Raw genomic sequence first — 16911 nt, 5'->3', positions numbered from 1 at the left:
AAGGACCTTCCATTGATGAAGCCACTGTACGAAAATATCTGCCCAAGTCAGACAGTCAGAGAACTTTATGGCCAGAATATTATTTAGTTTAGTGTTTCTCAATCATTTTTAAAAAATATATTTTATTGATTATGCTATTACGGTTGTCCCATTTTTACTCCTTTTTTATTCCCCTCCATCCTGTACCCCACTTCCGACCATCATTCCCCCACCTTAGTTCATGTCCATGGGTCATACATATAAATTCTTTGGCTTCTCTATTTCCTGTACTATTCCTAACCTCCCCCTCTCTACCCTGTACCCACCATCCACACTCCTTATTCTCTGTGCCATTTCCCCCAACCTCCCCCTTCTCCCTCCCCACTGATAACCCTCCATGTGATCTGTATTTATGTGAATCTGTTCCTGTTCTAGTTGTTTGCTTAGTTCTTTTTTTTTTTTTTTTTATTTGGTTGTTCATAGTTGTGAGTTTGTTGTCATTTTACTGTTCATAGATTTGATCATCTCCTTCTTCCTAGATAAGTCCCTTTAACATTTCATATAATAAGGGCTGGGTGATGATGAACTCCTTTAACTTGACCTTATCTGGAAACCATTTTATCTACCCTTCCATTATAGATGATAGCTTTGCTGGGTACAGTAATCTTGGATGTAGGGCCTTGCCTTTCATGACTTTAAATACTTCTTTTCAGCCCTTTCTTTCCTGGAAGGTTTCTTTTGAGAAATCAGCTGGTAGTCTAATGGGAACTCCTTTTTAGGTAACTGTTTCCTTTTCTCTTGCTACTTTTAAGATTGTCTCCTTATCTTTAATCTTGGATGATGTAATTATGATGTGCCTGGGTGTGTGCTTCATTGAGTCCAACATCTTTGGGACTCTGAGTTTCCTGGACTTCCTGGAAGTCTACTTCCTTTGCCAGATTGGGGAAGTTCTCCTTCATTATTTGTTCAAATAAGTTTTCAATATTTTGCTCTTCCTCTTCTCCTTCTGGCACCCCTATGATTCCGATGTTGGAATGTTTAAAGTTGTCCTGGAGGTTCCTAAGCTCTCCACATTTTTTTGAATTCTTGTTTCTTCATTCTGTTCTGGTTGAATGTTTATTTCTTCCTTCTGTTCCAAACCGTTGATTTGAGTCCTACTTTCCTTCCCATCACTGTTGCTTCCTTATACACTTTCCTTATTTCACTTTTCATAGCCTTCACATTTTCCTCTATTTTGCGACCATACTCAACCATTTCTGTGAGCATCGTGAATACTAGTGTGTTGAACTGTGCATCTGATAGCTTGGCTATCTCTTCATTGCTTAATTGTATTTTTTCTGGAGCTCTGGTCTGTTCTTTCATTTGGGATATATATATACATCCACATATATGGTCTTGTTGTGCCTGTTATGTAGTAAAGGGCAGAGCCTTAGGTATTCACCAGGGCAAGGCAACCTACATTGCTGCGTTGTGGCACTGTATGTGGCGGAGGGGTCTGAGAGGGAACCATGCCACTTCAGCTCTCCACCAACTTTCAGTCACTTCCCCCATTACCCACAAGCCAATTGGGCCTTTCTGGTGCTGATTCCTGGGTGGGTGGCTTAGTGCCCATTTTAGGGTCATGTGGGTCTCTCCAGTGAACTTTCCTGTGGGGTGGGAGTTTCTCCTGCTGCCTCAAGTCCCACAGATTTTTTCAGTCAGAGGTTTTGAGGGTTTATTTCCCTGCACTGGAACCCTGGGTTGCATGGTCTATCTCGCTCCCCAGTTGTTCCTCCTGGTTAATCTGCATGCACATGTGCAACTGGCTGCTCCACCAGCTGCTGCCTTGCCCGCCCTGGTCCTCCAGCCACCACCTTCCTGCCAGTCCTCCCCACCCCAGCTGCTCATCTCTGCCCCTCCTACTGGTCTGGTTGAATGTTTCTTCTTTAACTCCTTGGTTGTTGGACTTCCATACAGTTTGATTTTCTGGCAATTCTGGTTATTTTTTGTTTTAAAATTTGTTTGGTTGTGTGAGGAGGCAAAGTGTATCTTCCTATGCCTCCATCTTGGTTGGAAGTTTTCTAGCATCTCTCAAACATTAATGTGTATTTTAATCACTTGGTGATTTGCTGTAATGAAAATTATGATTGATTAGATTTGGGATGGGATATTATTTTACATTCCCAACAAACTGCTAATTCAGGGACTACACTCTGAGTGGCAAGGAGTTATTTCAGTCCCTTTCTTTTTAAAAAGTTAATTTTTTTATTTTTCTTTCTTTTTAAACATTTTTTATTGTTGTTCAGTTAGTTTTCCCCACTTTCCTCCATTACTCTCCCCTGCCTTGCCCTCCCTACCCCTCCCACATTCAATCTTCCCCCACCTTGTCCTTGTCCTTGTCTATGGGTCCTTTATACATGTTCTTTGGCTTGATCCTTCCCCTTCTATCTTTAAAATTAAAGAATATTTGGCCCTTCCCCTGGTGTTATAGACCATTGCAATGACTCTGGGGGACCTAATACCATTAGACCTGAGTTTTATTAATAGCAATTCAAACTCTTATTATGGAGATCTCTGGTCTGACCTTTGTTGTTGCCTTTCTTGTGTCATGCTTTTCAATATTCTTTCAATTCTGTGATGGAATGGGAAAATTCCTTTCCATTTTATTTTCCTTCCTACCTTCCTTCCTCCCTTCCTTCCTTCCTTTGTTATTCAGGGTCAGTTTTTGTTGTATGTGATTAAAAGAACTGTCACTACTCTAAGCTCTGTGTGTTGGGTTTGGAACACAAAGAAACATACTGTATTTGCATCACAAGAAAAAAAATCTTCCCCTGGGATACAACAATTGAGATATTTTCATAAAAGTTTACACAGGTCCACTGATGACTCATAAAGATTCTTCTCCAGTTTGATCTCTCCACTCATCTTCTAGGCTCCTATTCAGCTTCCTAACTGGTCTCTCCATTTGACTATCTAGTAAATATCCCAAACTTAGAATGTTCAAAAGAAAACCTAATCATCTGCAGCAAATATCACCAGCGTTTATGTAGTTGCTCAGATAAAAACCTAGAATTCATGCTGATTTCTCTTTTTTCTTTTCTAAATCCAGTAGATTAGTAGGTTATGTCAGTTCTATCTTAAAAATATAGCCAGAGTCCAACCACTTACCATCTAAATTGCTTCATCCCTCTCTCTCCCTTGCAAACTGCAATAGCCTCCCAGTTGCACTTTTTGCTTCTACTCTACTTTTGCCACATGGTGCCAGAGTGATTCCGTTAAAATGTAAACCAGATCATGTTACTTTCATACTCAAAATCTGTCAGTGGCTTCTCATCCCACAGAGAATAAAATCCAAACACCTACCACAATCCACAAAACCTTATGTGATATGACCCTTGACTGAACCTCTAACTTCGTTTTCTTCCACTCTCCTTGCACACCCTACTCTAGCCATCTGGTCACCTTGTTATCTCTCCCACTAGAGGGTACGGGATTCATCCCTCAGGAGGCAGGGATTTTGTCTTTTTTACGCATGGTTATATTTTCAGTGCCTATAGCAATGCCTGACACAGAGTAGATGTCAATGGATAGTTCTAAAATGAGAGAATTATTAAAATCCCAATCCCAAAAAGAAGAGCAGATAAAAAGGAAAAAGGGAGCAAGAAATAGATGGGACAAATACAAATAAATAGTAAAATGTTAGCTATAATTCAACTATTTAATGAGAAATAAGTGGGACAAATACAAATTAATAGTGAGATGATAGATATAACTCATCCATTTTTATCAGTACATTAAATTACAATGGCCTAACACTAAAATTAAAGGCAGAAATTGTCAGATGTGAAAAAAAACAAAGATAAGTAACTATATGCTTCTGGGAAAAACACCATTTAACTACAAAGATATTATTAAGTTAAAAGTAAAAGTATGGAAAAAGCTATATAATGCTAACTAATATGGAACATATGAAAGCTTTAGTGACTATATTAATATCAAAGAAGTTTTTAGAGCAAAGGATATTATCAAGATAAAAAGGTCATTTTGTAATGATAACTGGGTCAATTCATTATAGAACACAACCATTATAAGAATTAATGCATCTAATAACAGAACTTCAAATTATAGGAAGCAAAAACTGATAAAACTGCAAGGAAAAATAGACAAATTCCAGAGTTCCTAAACAGGCAGACACATATATAAGGTCCATAAAGTTTTGACAAATTTGCAAAGCAATTCAAGGGAAAAAAAGGAAAGTCTGTCCAACTCATTTTATTAGAACAATTGGATAACCATATGTGCAAAAGTAAACATCAGTTCACACCTTAAGCATATACAAAAATTAACTATAAATAGATCACAGACCTAAATATAAAACATAGAATGATAAAGCTTGTAGAAAAAATCTCCTATCACTATAGGAGAAAATCTGATGTTTGGTTAGGGGAAGACGTCTTACATATAATATCAAAAGCACAATCCATAAAAGAAAGAAGTTTGATAAATTAGAGCTCAATAATTTAAGAACTCTGCTCTTTGAAAGCATTGTAAGGAAAAAGAAAAGATAGACACTGATGGGGAGAATTGTATTCAGACTATATAATGAAGTTTCATGACTCAGTAATAAGATAAACAATCAAAAACAAAATGAGCAAAAGATTTTAATAGACATTGCACCAATTACATATGTGAATGACAGATAAGCTTATGGTAAAATGCTGAAAGTAGGGAAATGCAAATTAAAACCACAATTATGTATCACTAAGCACCTATTAGAATGTGCAAAATTAACAAGACTGATGATACCAATGTTGGCAAGAAATTGTAGTAACTGGAACTCTCATATTCTGCTGGTGGGTGTGTACATGAATAAACCCCTTTAGAAACAACTTGTAAGTTTCTTAGAAAGTTAAAGATACACCTACTATATGATCCAGTGAATTTACTCCTAGAAATGAAAATATGTGTTCAGACAAAGATTTATACACAAATCTTCCTATTAGCTTTATTTGCAGTAATCCCAAATGAAAATAACTGCAATGTCCATCAACAGCTGAATGGATAAACAAACTCTGGCATTGCCATATAATCAAATACTGCCCAGCAATAAAGTAGAATGGATTATTGATATTTGCAGAAACATGGATGAATCTCAATTATACTGAGTGAAAGAATCCAGACAGAAGAGAATTTATACTACATAATTGTTTTTATATAAAATTATATAAAATACTAACTAATCTATAGTGAAATAAGGTGGATCAATGGGGGATTGGAATGGGGTTGGGGAGGGGAGGGGCAAAAAGAAGGGATTATGAAGGAGCATTAAGAATTTATCTGGGTGATGGATGTGTTCATTATCTTGATTGTGGAGATGCTGTGTATATACATAAATCAAAACTTATCAAATTGTACACTTTAATTATGTGCAGTTTATTGCAAGTCAATTATCCATCAATATAGTATGTTTTTCAAGAAAGAGTATAGGAGAGGAAAGACGTTTCCCGCCGGCGGGAGCTGCGGTTGTGGAGGCGTGGGGAGATCTGAGGCTGCGGGGCCCAGCGCCGCAGCACCATGGCTGACCAGTTTTATCTGGAAAATATAGACGAGTTCGTCATGGACCAAAACAAGATCGTGACATACAAATGGCTGAGCTACACACTAGGAGTTCACGTTAACCAGGCCAAACAGATGCTGTATGATTATGTCGAAAGGAAACGAAAGGAAAATTCGGGAGCCCAGCTGCATGTCACCTACTTAGTGTCTGGCAGTCTTGTTCAGAATGAACATTTGTGCCACAAGGTTGCAGTAGTGAGAGAAGATAAATTGGAAGCGGTGAAGTCCAAGCTAGCTGTGACTGCCAGCGTCCATGTGTACAGCATCCAGAAAGCCATGCTAAAGGACAGTGGGCCTCTGTTCAACACCGACTATGACATCCTTAAAAGCAACTTGCAGAACTGCAGCAAGTTTAGTGCCATACAGTGTGCGGCTGCAGTCCCTAGAGCTTCTGCTGAAAACTCATCTTCTGAAAAGCTTGAGCACTCAGATCTTCAGGTGTCAAGTGAGACACAAGCCAATAGTGAGTTGACCACCAATGGTTATGGCCCGCCGAGCTCCAAACAGATTTCCCACCAACCCAAAGGAATTATGGGAATGTTTGCCTCTAAAGCTGCTTCTAAAACCCAAGACGCCAACAAAGAATCCAAAACAGAAGTTAAAGAGGTAACAAATGCATCTTCAGCAGGTAACAAGGTACCAGGGAAAGGGAATGTGATGAACAATTTTTTTGGAAAAGCTGCTATGAATAAACTTAAAGTCAATTTGGATTCAGAGCCAGCACTGAAAGAAGAAAAAATTGTGGAACAACCTCCAATGTCTGTCACTGAACCAAAGCTGGCAGCCCCTACAGGCCTAAAGAAATCCAGCAAAAAAGCAGAGCCTGTTAAGATGCAGCAGGAGAAAAAAAGGGGGAAGCGAGTGGAGCTATCTGATGATGAGACAAGAGAAACTGTAAGCGTGAAGAGAAAGAGGAGAAGAGTCAAACTTCCCGAGTCCGATAGCAGTGAAGATGAAGTCCTACCAGATTCGCCCGGGACTTATGAAGCTGTGTCACCGTCCCCACCGACCCCTGCGTCTCCACCTCCTGACCCGGCACCGAAGACTGAACCGGAGCCTCCTTCTGTCAAGATCGTAGACGGAGAAAACAAAAGAAAACGAAAGCGTGTGCTGAAATCTAAAATGTTTCTAGATGATGACGGCTGCATGGTGACTGAAAAAGTCTATGAGAGTGGATCCTGCACAGACAGTGAAGAAGAACTTAAGATGAAGACATCGTCCACACACAGACCCTCAGCAATGACTGTCAAAAAAGAGCCCAAAGAGGAACGAAAGGGCCCCAAGAAAGGGACAGCTGCTGTGGGCAAAGCCAACAGACAAGTTTCCATCACTGGCTTCTTCCAGAGGAAGTGAACTGCGGTCTCTGTTCGGTCAGAGATGTGGAACGGTCAGGGAGGAGACCGAGACATGCAGACTCTCACTTACTGTGTAAGTTCATCCCGCGCCTCGCCTCACCTATATCAGAGGACCGTTCTTCCGTCTTGTAAGGTTTATGCTGCTGGTTTCTAGCCAAAAAGAAATCACCTGGAAGCAAGAGGCAAAAGAATATTTAAAAAGCTGTTACCTTCTAATGACATTTCTAAAGCACAGTCTTTGACCTGTCCAGCAGAAGACTTTACTCCCACCCAAAAAATTGGAACAGGTTTCAGAATGATCACTGAAGCCAGTTAGTGGCTAACCCGCTGCACCCTGCCTACCTGTGTGCTGACCTGCGTGTGGCTCGGGGAGTGTTCCCCGTTCCTTTGTGTTCTGTGGACTTGTGCGGTATTCTTTTCTCCCTGAATTTTACTGGATGTGTTTACCACTCCCTTATCATCTCTTCCCCTCCAACACAGTTCTTTGTGAAGCCGTTTTCTGTAACTTTCAAATCTCAGGTGAACTAAAGGCTGAAACAAAAATCTCCCTATGATCATCCTTTCCTCCATTAGCAAGGGCACTGACACCTGGGCACTTACCAGCGCACTGCCTGTGTTCTGCCCCTTTCACAGAAGCGCTCTGGACCATCACTCGCAGTTAGCGGTTAGGGAAACGGCAGGCGGAGCACGAACAAATGCAATCAAATGCAATGGTGTGTCCAACCCCGCCAGAAACCCCTGAGTCGGCGCTGGCGTGTTAGAGGGCGTGTCACGTGGCTGGCACGGGTGTGCTGTATGTATGTGCTCTTTGTGAGTTTGGTCTCCTCCCCCCGCCCTTTCCCACTTTCCATACCTAGAGAGTGAAACCCATACAATGAAATGAAGGCTAAAAAGAAATCTTTTCCTCCATGCAGTATGTACCAGTTAAGTAAAATTTCTTCTTAAGGGAACTGAGCGCTCAGAAACAACAGTTTTCCAGAAAGTTCATGAGGAAGAGATAAAAGCACACACTTATAGCACAGGTGTTGCTCCTCTGTATTTTTAACCCTCCCATTTGCCTGAAAGTACAGGCTCCCCAAGAAGAGATGGAGAGACTGAATTACTAGTAGGTCTAAACTGCTATTAAATAAATATTTTCATTTGTTCCTGGAGGAAAAAAAAAAAAAAAAAAAAAAAAAAAAGAAAGAGTATAGGAGTTGACCTACTTGAATGTCTCATATGCTGTCATTTGACTTACTTATTATTAAGACAGTGTCTTTTTGATTACATTGCAATTATACTTTCTTAAAAGTGTCAGTGGATCAAATTCATAATCTTATAAACTATATAAACAAAGAGACAGGGATTCTGTAATAATTTTTTAGGTGAAGAAACTAAAGTAGATGGGGTAAATTAATGTGCTCCAAATTACATGAGAATTCAGTATGTCTAAACTAGCTCACAAAAATAAAAGTTTTTGTTTCTTACCATCCATAAAGCTAAGTCACAGTGACATATAAATAAATGATCAAAATATTGCATTCATGTGGTATCAATCTTGACTGCCTGATATTAAATCCACTGGTTTAAAAATTCAAACAATCTTTTTAATAGTTGATGAGTATAGCACGAAATAACCAATACTTTCATTTGACCAGGAATCTCAATCAAAGTATTTTGATGTATTCTATGACCCAGGTTGGTGGCTTTAAATGGAATGCATTTAATATATCCAATATTGTACAAATTAGAAAAAGGTATACTTTCTTCAGAAAATTGTTATAATGTGCTGTTTTGATTTGTTTAAGATCAAAAGATTTTCTCCATCGCTGGAAAATGGTCATAATAAATACACAAATCTATGATTTTTTTCAATGTGAATGGCACCCTATAGAGAGCGCTGCAACAGTCCTAGATGCACCTTAGTCAGAAAAGAGAATGGATCACTAAGGTATTAGGAGTGTAACTGCTATAATTTCAAACAAGGTATTTAAATTTTATTAACTCTGAAACTGTAATCTTCCACAGCTGGTAAGTAGAAGTGTATTCTAATACCAATGTATATAAATAATTTTTGAACTGTTTTTGTTTACACTGAAGTCTTTGGGACATTTGGGAGTAAGAGCAAGACTTCTCCCCATCTTTAGGGAAAGAGCTTTAAACCTGTCTCATATGAGTTAAATGTATGTGAGCAAACAATTTAATTATATTTTAGAAAAAATTGCAGTAATATTTGTCGTATGTGACTAAGGATGAGGTAATGGTGGCTTAACATATCTTAGTTATGACTGCACTCAAGAGAATTTGGTTCACGTCCCAGCTCCACAGTTGGGCCAAAAAAAGTAATTACAGTGATTAATAATAATATTTGATTTTCTACTCTCTGAGCCCACTCCTCAGAGCTGGTATTATCTGGGGGTAGAGAAACAAATTGCAGGAAGGAAATGAGAACTATGTCCTACTATTTGAATTCTGAAGCATTATCTAGCCCAAGTTCACTGCAAAAGCAGCCTGTGTCACCCCATGAATTTTTACATGGAGTTTTCAGTGTCTTGTTTTCCTGGTCACCCTGGAACTGAGGGCAGAGCAGAGGTGATGTTTTCACTCTTTAGGAACCAGTTTTAATTAATATCCCCTTAAGGAGCACCTCCTCAGGTTTGTAAGTGCTATTAAGGCATTTGTAAGTGGTGAGAGAGTGCATATTTAAGTGAATCAGGGCCTCTGCTCTGAAAATCAAAAATGAAACAAAACAAAAATAACATATTTTGTCCTTAAATGTGGAAAGAGGATCTCATGTTCTCATCTCTGATAAGATTGTGAGGGTCAATGCAGGAGAGTGCTAAGATACCTGGGGTGTAACGTAAGCAAATAAATGAAAAGGGAGAAAGAAAAAAACACTACTCATGGCAGAACTAGGTTTCAAAAATCCAGTAGCCTTCAGCTCTGCCACTACCAGGAGCAGTTGCTATGGGAACCATTGCAAAAGATTAAATACATCAAGAATACATGATTGTGAGAAATTGGTAGGAAAGGGAGTTATATTAATGTTGAAATGATGGTTCTTCTATTTGTGGGATTTTCACATTTCTTTTCTAAATCATATACAAAAACTCCCTCACAAACACAGAGCTCATTAACAAGTAAGTCTCTATTGTATGCTAAACATGGAGAAAATGAAATGTTCACATTTCTTAGTGTAAATTAAAGGGTAATTTTTTTGTAATGCTTGCTTGTTTTCTGACCCCCATCACTTTGGAGTAAACTGCCATCTCCTCTTGAGTGGTAAATACCTCACTGGTGTTGGCAGATAGGTCTGGAGCAGGTCAACGTGAGGCTCCTTGCTTTTGCTCTCATCTTGTCCATACTCCGCATTTCTTTTATCTCTATTTGGACAAAAATTTTTAACCCTGTGAGTCACTGAAATTCTCCTTAGAAAAAATTTACCAGGAGAGTCAAAGCCAGAAAGATAAGTCCCTTAAGACAGTTCCTTAAAATAGTGTAAATATTGTGATTTAGATATTCATAAAGTTCAAAAGCTTTCTTTTTGCTGTTGTTCTTATGATGAATTTTTGGCAGTCTCTGAGAAGCCAATTGTTGAATCTCAACTTGCAAGTGGAGAAAGTTTCAAAGACTGGCTCATGGAGTCTTTGTCACCCAGAAACAGAACTGAAACTCTGCAGTGTCACTTCAGTATTTTCTCCTGGACCACGTTACCCCTTTGCCCTGTTGAAAGAATTTGTTTATTTTAAGAAGTAGGATTACAATTAGAAAAGTCCATTGTTTCTTAATTTTAAATCAACTGTTCAGATGAGGTAGGTTTCTAAAGAATTACAGGAAAGTAGCCCTGGCTGGTGTGGCTCAGTGGATTGAGCATGGTCCTGCGAAGCAAAGGGTCATGGGTTTAATTCCCACCCAGGGCATATGCCTGGGTTGTGGGCCAGGTCCCCATTAGGGGGCATGCAAGAGGCAACCACACATTGATGTTTTTCTCCTTTTCTTTCTCCTTCCCTTCCCTTTCCTCTAAAACTAAATAAATAAAATCTTTTAAAAAAAGAATTATGGGAAAGTAATTCCCTCTTTTGCAATTATTATGGGTCATGGTTCAAAGCAAATCTCTGTAAGAAACATGTTGCACTTTTTTGTTTGCTTTATCTTTTCCCACAGTAAGAACTTCATCTTTTACTATTGTTGTCACAGTTGGCTGAAGAAGAGCTCTATGTCCAATAAGGTGACAGTCTACAAAGATTTATATTATGCAACAAACATTTTGTTCTAGAGCAATAGTCTAACAAGAAATTTATTTTTTTAAAACTGCAATACCTACTACATATAGATGTATTTAACTTGATATTTTTAAAGTTAAGAAGTAGATTATGTGTTCATGCTTTTTTAAAATGTGACTTCAATTATTTCAAGACCCTAAATTTCTCACTGTAAAAATAATTAACACCAGGGAAGGGAGAAGGGGTTTTGGAGCCATCCCCTCAAGGTTGAGTCTCCAGAATAGGTATGACCCTTGTAGCACCCCAAGGAGTCTAAAGAATGCTTCCTCAGCCCAATGTGGCTCTCTGGATGTTTTAGAAATGTGGCAAGGGTGGGGAGATAAAATGTTGGAGATGGTCCCCTGGGTGGGAGACAAAAGGTAGTACCTATGGACAACGCTTTGGTTGGGGAAAAAAAATGATCACATTTTCTTGTTAATCAGTAAATAAGACAAAACAACAAGCAATACCAAACCTGATATTGAGTGAAAGGCCACAAGTGCTATTTTCTTCTCAGACAAGTGCATGTTGCCCATCTTCCTTTGAAGTCACTGGAGAGTGTGAACTGTCATGTGAATAAAGGCTTTTCACGTTTAGAGACTGAGTGGCTCACTAGCTAATGGGCACTGTAAACAGGTGCCTCCATCTTACCTACAATTTCAGGAAGTGATAGACAGCAAAGGATCACTGAATAACTGATATCCTTTTTATTAGATGGTTAAAGATCTCCGAGGACTGTGGCCAATCACAGGAGTGTTCTAGAAGTGTTCTTGAAGTCAGGAGTATCCAGCTGTCCTTTCCCACCCCTTTTTCATGAAATACTTTGTCTTTTCAGCACTAGAAGCATGCCCATACTGACTTCAGGAGGATGAGAGTTTGAGAATTAAATTAATCCTACCACCATCTTTGCTGTAGGGCTTTGACAAGAATATATTAAATACACACACACACCTTGTTTCTTTTATAGATTTGTTCTGAATGATCTTGGTATGGAAGGAAATCAAGTCTTTTTTGAATGCATTTAAGGCTAGAGGTTTACATTCAGCAGCTTCTGTTGCATTTGTGAGTACGTTCATCCTAAAGTGCTGTGAATTGCCACTTTGATTCTTTTCACATGCAGCTTGGCAGTAATGCTGACCACATCAACTTCATATTCTGTCTTGTCTGACTCAAGGATATCAGACACTGTTTCATCTTAATGAGGTCTAGCTCTACTCCTATTACCAGGCTATTTTCCTCTGATATATCACAGTGTCCTGTGGTGTCATTGCCCCTGTAATAGCAGACAGGTGAGGAGCGAACAATACTTCTGAACCGCAGTGCCTCTCTCTTAACTGAGCTATTGCTCTGATGCCCAGCGGCCTGCTCTCACAATCTTGAGCAAATGCTTATCTTGTGGATTTCCCCATGTCATGACTAGGTTTGCCTCACACTGATGCTTGGATTCGTGTTGTCTTAAGAGGATGCATGTGGCTCACTGGAAAGGTTTCTTGCCTACTGTGAAGGGTCACATATGAAAGCTTTTCTCTAGGGTTTCTAAGAAGAACCAAGGTAGGCCAAAAAGACTATTTCTTCCCAAAAGGATTGAGTTAAATAATGAAAAACAATGAAAAAAGTTTTACTTTCATTGATGATGCAGCCAAGAGAAAATGATAAGATAAGCATTAATTTGCTTACTCACTCAATATTAATTAACTCCAACTTTAGAAAAACATTTGTTCTCATTGACATGGGAGATACACAGTTCAGTGGCCTTGAACACTTGGGGGATTAGGGCCTCATTTGGGGTGAGTTCAAAGAAACATTTCCACTGGGGGAAACAGTGTGAGCATTTATAAAGAGATGGGAAAGTGCAGAATATGTATGGGATCAGGATGTTTGGAAAGGCACGTTGAGATCCACATATATCACAATTTATTCTGCTAAGTAAAAGAACACCAGACTTTTAAAGTCAAAGGTGTGCTTTGTGATTATAAAACTTAATCCCATCCAAACTATTCTAATTCTTTCCAAAGTGCCTAGACTGAAGGAGATTAGAGTTCAATAATTCCAGCTGAGGTATAATGATGATTAACCTATGGCAGTGGCAGAAAGAAGATAATAAAGATTGATAAATGGCATTGAGATTTCAAAAATATCACTGAAGACTACATTTTTAAAAATTTCCCCAGTTGATACACAGAAAGAGGCTTGGGAGATATTGTTCAACATTTTCAAAGGCTTGACTTCAAGATAATGCCCAGGGACAACAACCACTTGAAGAATATGCAGTCCACCCACTTGGCTAGATACACAAAACATCCTTCTGGGATTAAGCCAGATGAGGGTATAGCTGTTTTACTGTAGGGCATCATTCTACTGCCCCATGCCCTTATTTCATTGAGTTCTCCTCTAGTGTGCAACCATGGGTCTATATGGAGGGATGTAAGCTGTTGAGAATATCCCAGAGTATTCTCTTTCGACCAACCCATGCAAAAATTTCACTTAGGTCTCAGTATTAGCACCAGAACTAATTATTCTTCTCTTGAAAAATTCATTTTTTTAATCTTGGATAAACCTATCAAGGTTTAAATCAATAAACATATCCTTGATAAACTTATGCAGAAAGGAAAGCGAGGGTGGTGGGGAGAGAGAGACAGAAAGAGAGAACCACGCATAAAGCAGTTGCCTCCCACATGTGCCCCCACCAGGGATTGAACCTGCAACCTAGATATGTGCCCTGACTAGGGATGGAACCCACAACTTTTTGGTATATGGGATGATGCTCCAACCAACAGGGATGAGGCTCCCTGCCAGGGCTTGAACAATTTATTTTTTAAAAATAGTTAAAAAAATTAGCTCTGGCTAGTGTGGCTGAGTGGATTGAGTGCTGGCCTGTGAACCAAGTGTCGCCAATTTGATTCCCAATCAGGGCACATGCCTGGGTTCTGGGCCAGGTCCCCAGTGAGGGGCATGCGAGAGGCAACCACACATTGATGTTTCCATCTCTCTCTCCTTTCTCCTTTGTCTGGAAATAAATAGAATAGAAAAGATAAAATAAATTTAAAAAATAGTTTCAAAAATTGAGTCCTTTGGCTTGGCTGCTAGAAAATGCAGATCCCCATACATAGCAGACTTCTAATAAAGTATACTTATGACAATTACATTTTGTTTTTCCTCATTTTTTTGGTTTGCTTTTATGTGTACTTATGCAAGTCACATCAAATGATTTTAGGAGTGAGAAGTGACATAAATATGAACTAAAATGAGAGTTACAGAAAACACTTATCTTTTAAAGTATTCTGGGCTAAGACCTGAACTTCATTTTTTAATTCTTCCCCAGGGTTTGAAGTTCTGAGTCATAGTATCATTCATTTACTGGAATCTGCAATTAAAAAAAAACAATATTTGAGAAAACTTCTAGACTTGTACAGGGGTAGATGTTTCTAGTTTGTGTGGTTTTTGTGGCATTGTCTGGTATGACCAATTACCAGATAGTTATTTAAAGGAAGTTCTCAAATGTAAATATGAACCAAAAAAGAAAGGACTTGGCAAATTTGGAACTCAGAAATTCCAAACAAAAATGAGAATAGAACATTAAGTTCTTCAGGGTTTTTTTGATGCAGAATTTATGATATGAAGAGCTATAAAAATACAAATTTGAAAAAAAAGGTTTCTCTTTTCTCATATACACAAATAGACACATACTACATATAGGAGAATAGTTCCACACTACATATATTTAAACTGATTTTCTTTTCCAGGCAAATTTGGTCAAAGCTTTGCATACACAATTTCTTCTAGAATATATATGCATTAATCCCAGAGTCAGATACATCTGCAAATAGTTGAAAATCAAACAGTTCATGCCACTTATACTGCCAAAGTGACACCCCATTTAAATTTTCCATAAATGTTTTCCAGATTTGCAAATCCGCTTTGATGTTTTAAATTTAAATTTAATGAACAAGTGCTGAAATGGTTTTTACAGTGGAAGTAAGGCTTTTCAACCACTAGGTAAAGTGGCTCTCCTCACTCAAATCACCTGGGGAAACAATTTTTAGATGGCCAAACAGAATATACCTGTCTGGGAGTCATTGACTTTTTCAGTTAAATGTATTGTGTATGTCCTGCAATTTCCCTTTGACGGCAGCTGATCCCATCACCACCAAATCAAGTTCAATGCCAAACAAAGCCAATGTGTTGAACAACCTGAGCTCTCTTTCTGGAGCTAATGTGATTCTTGGATCTCTTGACACATGTTCAGAAGTCTCTAAGGACTTTTAATAGGCCTAGATATAAACCGTGGCTGTGAAGAAGGGGAGAAAAAAATTCTGGTATAATATTCAGTAATATCTTGAGTTGTGTCTTAAAAACTGAGAACATAAAGAAGTGGGATAACAGAACACCAAGGCTTTCCATTAATTTAGAGAAGGGTTCAAAAAGCTGTGTATACAACTGAACCAAATTGTTCCCAATATGGCCCCTGTGTCAGAGATTATTCTGTCACAAAGAGCTAATAATCAGCAATGAGCTCTTTCCCCTGGTTTTTGGAACATGGCCCACTGGACTGGCTGATGCTTCTCATTTGCAAGCAAGTTCACATCATTTTCTATCAAAAGGCCTAAGAGAATACAGTATGTCCTCACTTACTGTTGTCCATAGGTTCTTGAAACTCCAGTGAAATGACATATAATGAAACCAATTTCACTGCAGGCTACACTGATATAAACAGTAGTTAAGTTCCTGTAGCACTTCATCAATGTTAAACAAACTGAGTTTATCTGAGGACCTGCGGTATGACATTGAGTTGCCTGTTAAAGGAACATGGAGATTGTTTTCCATAATAGTCTAGTTTGAATCATAACTGAGCTCTCTTGCAAAGATGCATCTATCTATAGTACCAGCAGCACTGGCACCACCTGGGAGTTTGTTAGATATGAAAATTTATTGGCCCCATCCCAGACCTACTAAATCAGAATCTCTGAGCTTGAGCTTGAGGCCCTCCCCACCCTCACTGGCCCCTGTGTGATAACAGGTGATTCTGACCAGTACTGTCCAAAAACTAGGGGCTGTTCTGTTCCCCAGTCTCTTCATGCCTTTGGTGTTGGCCTCTGCCAGTTCTCTGCTCTCAGCTGTTCTTGATGTGAAACCCACATTCACACACTCTCTCTAGTGATGCCTTTCAGTTGTTCCCTCCCAGCTGGCACATTTCCCCCACCCCACCACCAATGCAATTTACTGTCCATTGTTTCTTCTAACATTGGGGCCACTTTATGCTTCTTATTGATGAGGGAAAAGAACCTTTGGCCATTCCTGTAAGTAGAGAGTAAGATTCTTCTTGAATAAACAAAACTTCTTTCTTTTTCATTTCTCAACTGCCAATACCATGTATTTCAATGGCTTTTTCTCACTTATTTTGTTCCAAGTCACAAAACTTGAATAACACACTTTCCCAGTGGTAGAGGTAGGGCCATTATTCAGTTTAAAAACTCCATGAAAAAAATTAAATGATCTATAACATTCAGCCTGATTGTTCTAATACCTCTTTTGACAGATACAGGAGTCATTCTTCCTCTGATAGTCCAGGGTTCTCACAGGTAAGAGCTGGGGAAGGAGTGCCGGCACAATGTGTGCTTGCTTCCCATTCTGAGACCCAAACCACCAGCTTGTTTTTCATCTCTGCTTGCTGTACTGGAACTAGACGTTCTGCTCCTGCCCAAATTCCTGGTGGTGTTAGTGTATGTACATGTGTGCTTGCA

At 39.0% G+C, this 16911-nt stretch overlaps 1 pseudogene across 1 annotated transcript; it reads left to right on the top strand.

Moving 5' to 3' along the window:
- The first annotated feature begins 5453 nt into the window (after window positions 1-5453).
- On the top strand, window positions 5454-7981 carry LOC128780768 (DNA polymerase delta subunit 3 pseudogene; annotated as a pseudogene). Its single transcript, XR_011651117.1, has one exon. The product of XR_011651117.1 is annotated as a DNA polymerase delta subunit 3 pseudogene (transcript).
- Window positions 7982-16911: the final 8930 nt, after the last annotated feature.

The sequence above is a fragment of the Desmodus rotundus genome, chromosome 4 (genome assembly GCF_022682495.2).
Source record: "Desmodus rotundus isolate HL8 chromosome 4, HLdesRot8A.1, whole genome shotgun sequence".
Lineage (NCBI taxonomy): Eukaryota > Metazoa > Chordata > Mammalia > Chiroptera > Phyllostomidae > Desmodus > Desmodus rotundus.
The sequence above is the reverse complement of the archived record's forward strand: the minus strand, read 5'-3'. Positions and strand labels throughout refer to the sequence as shown.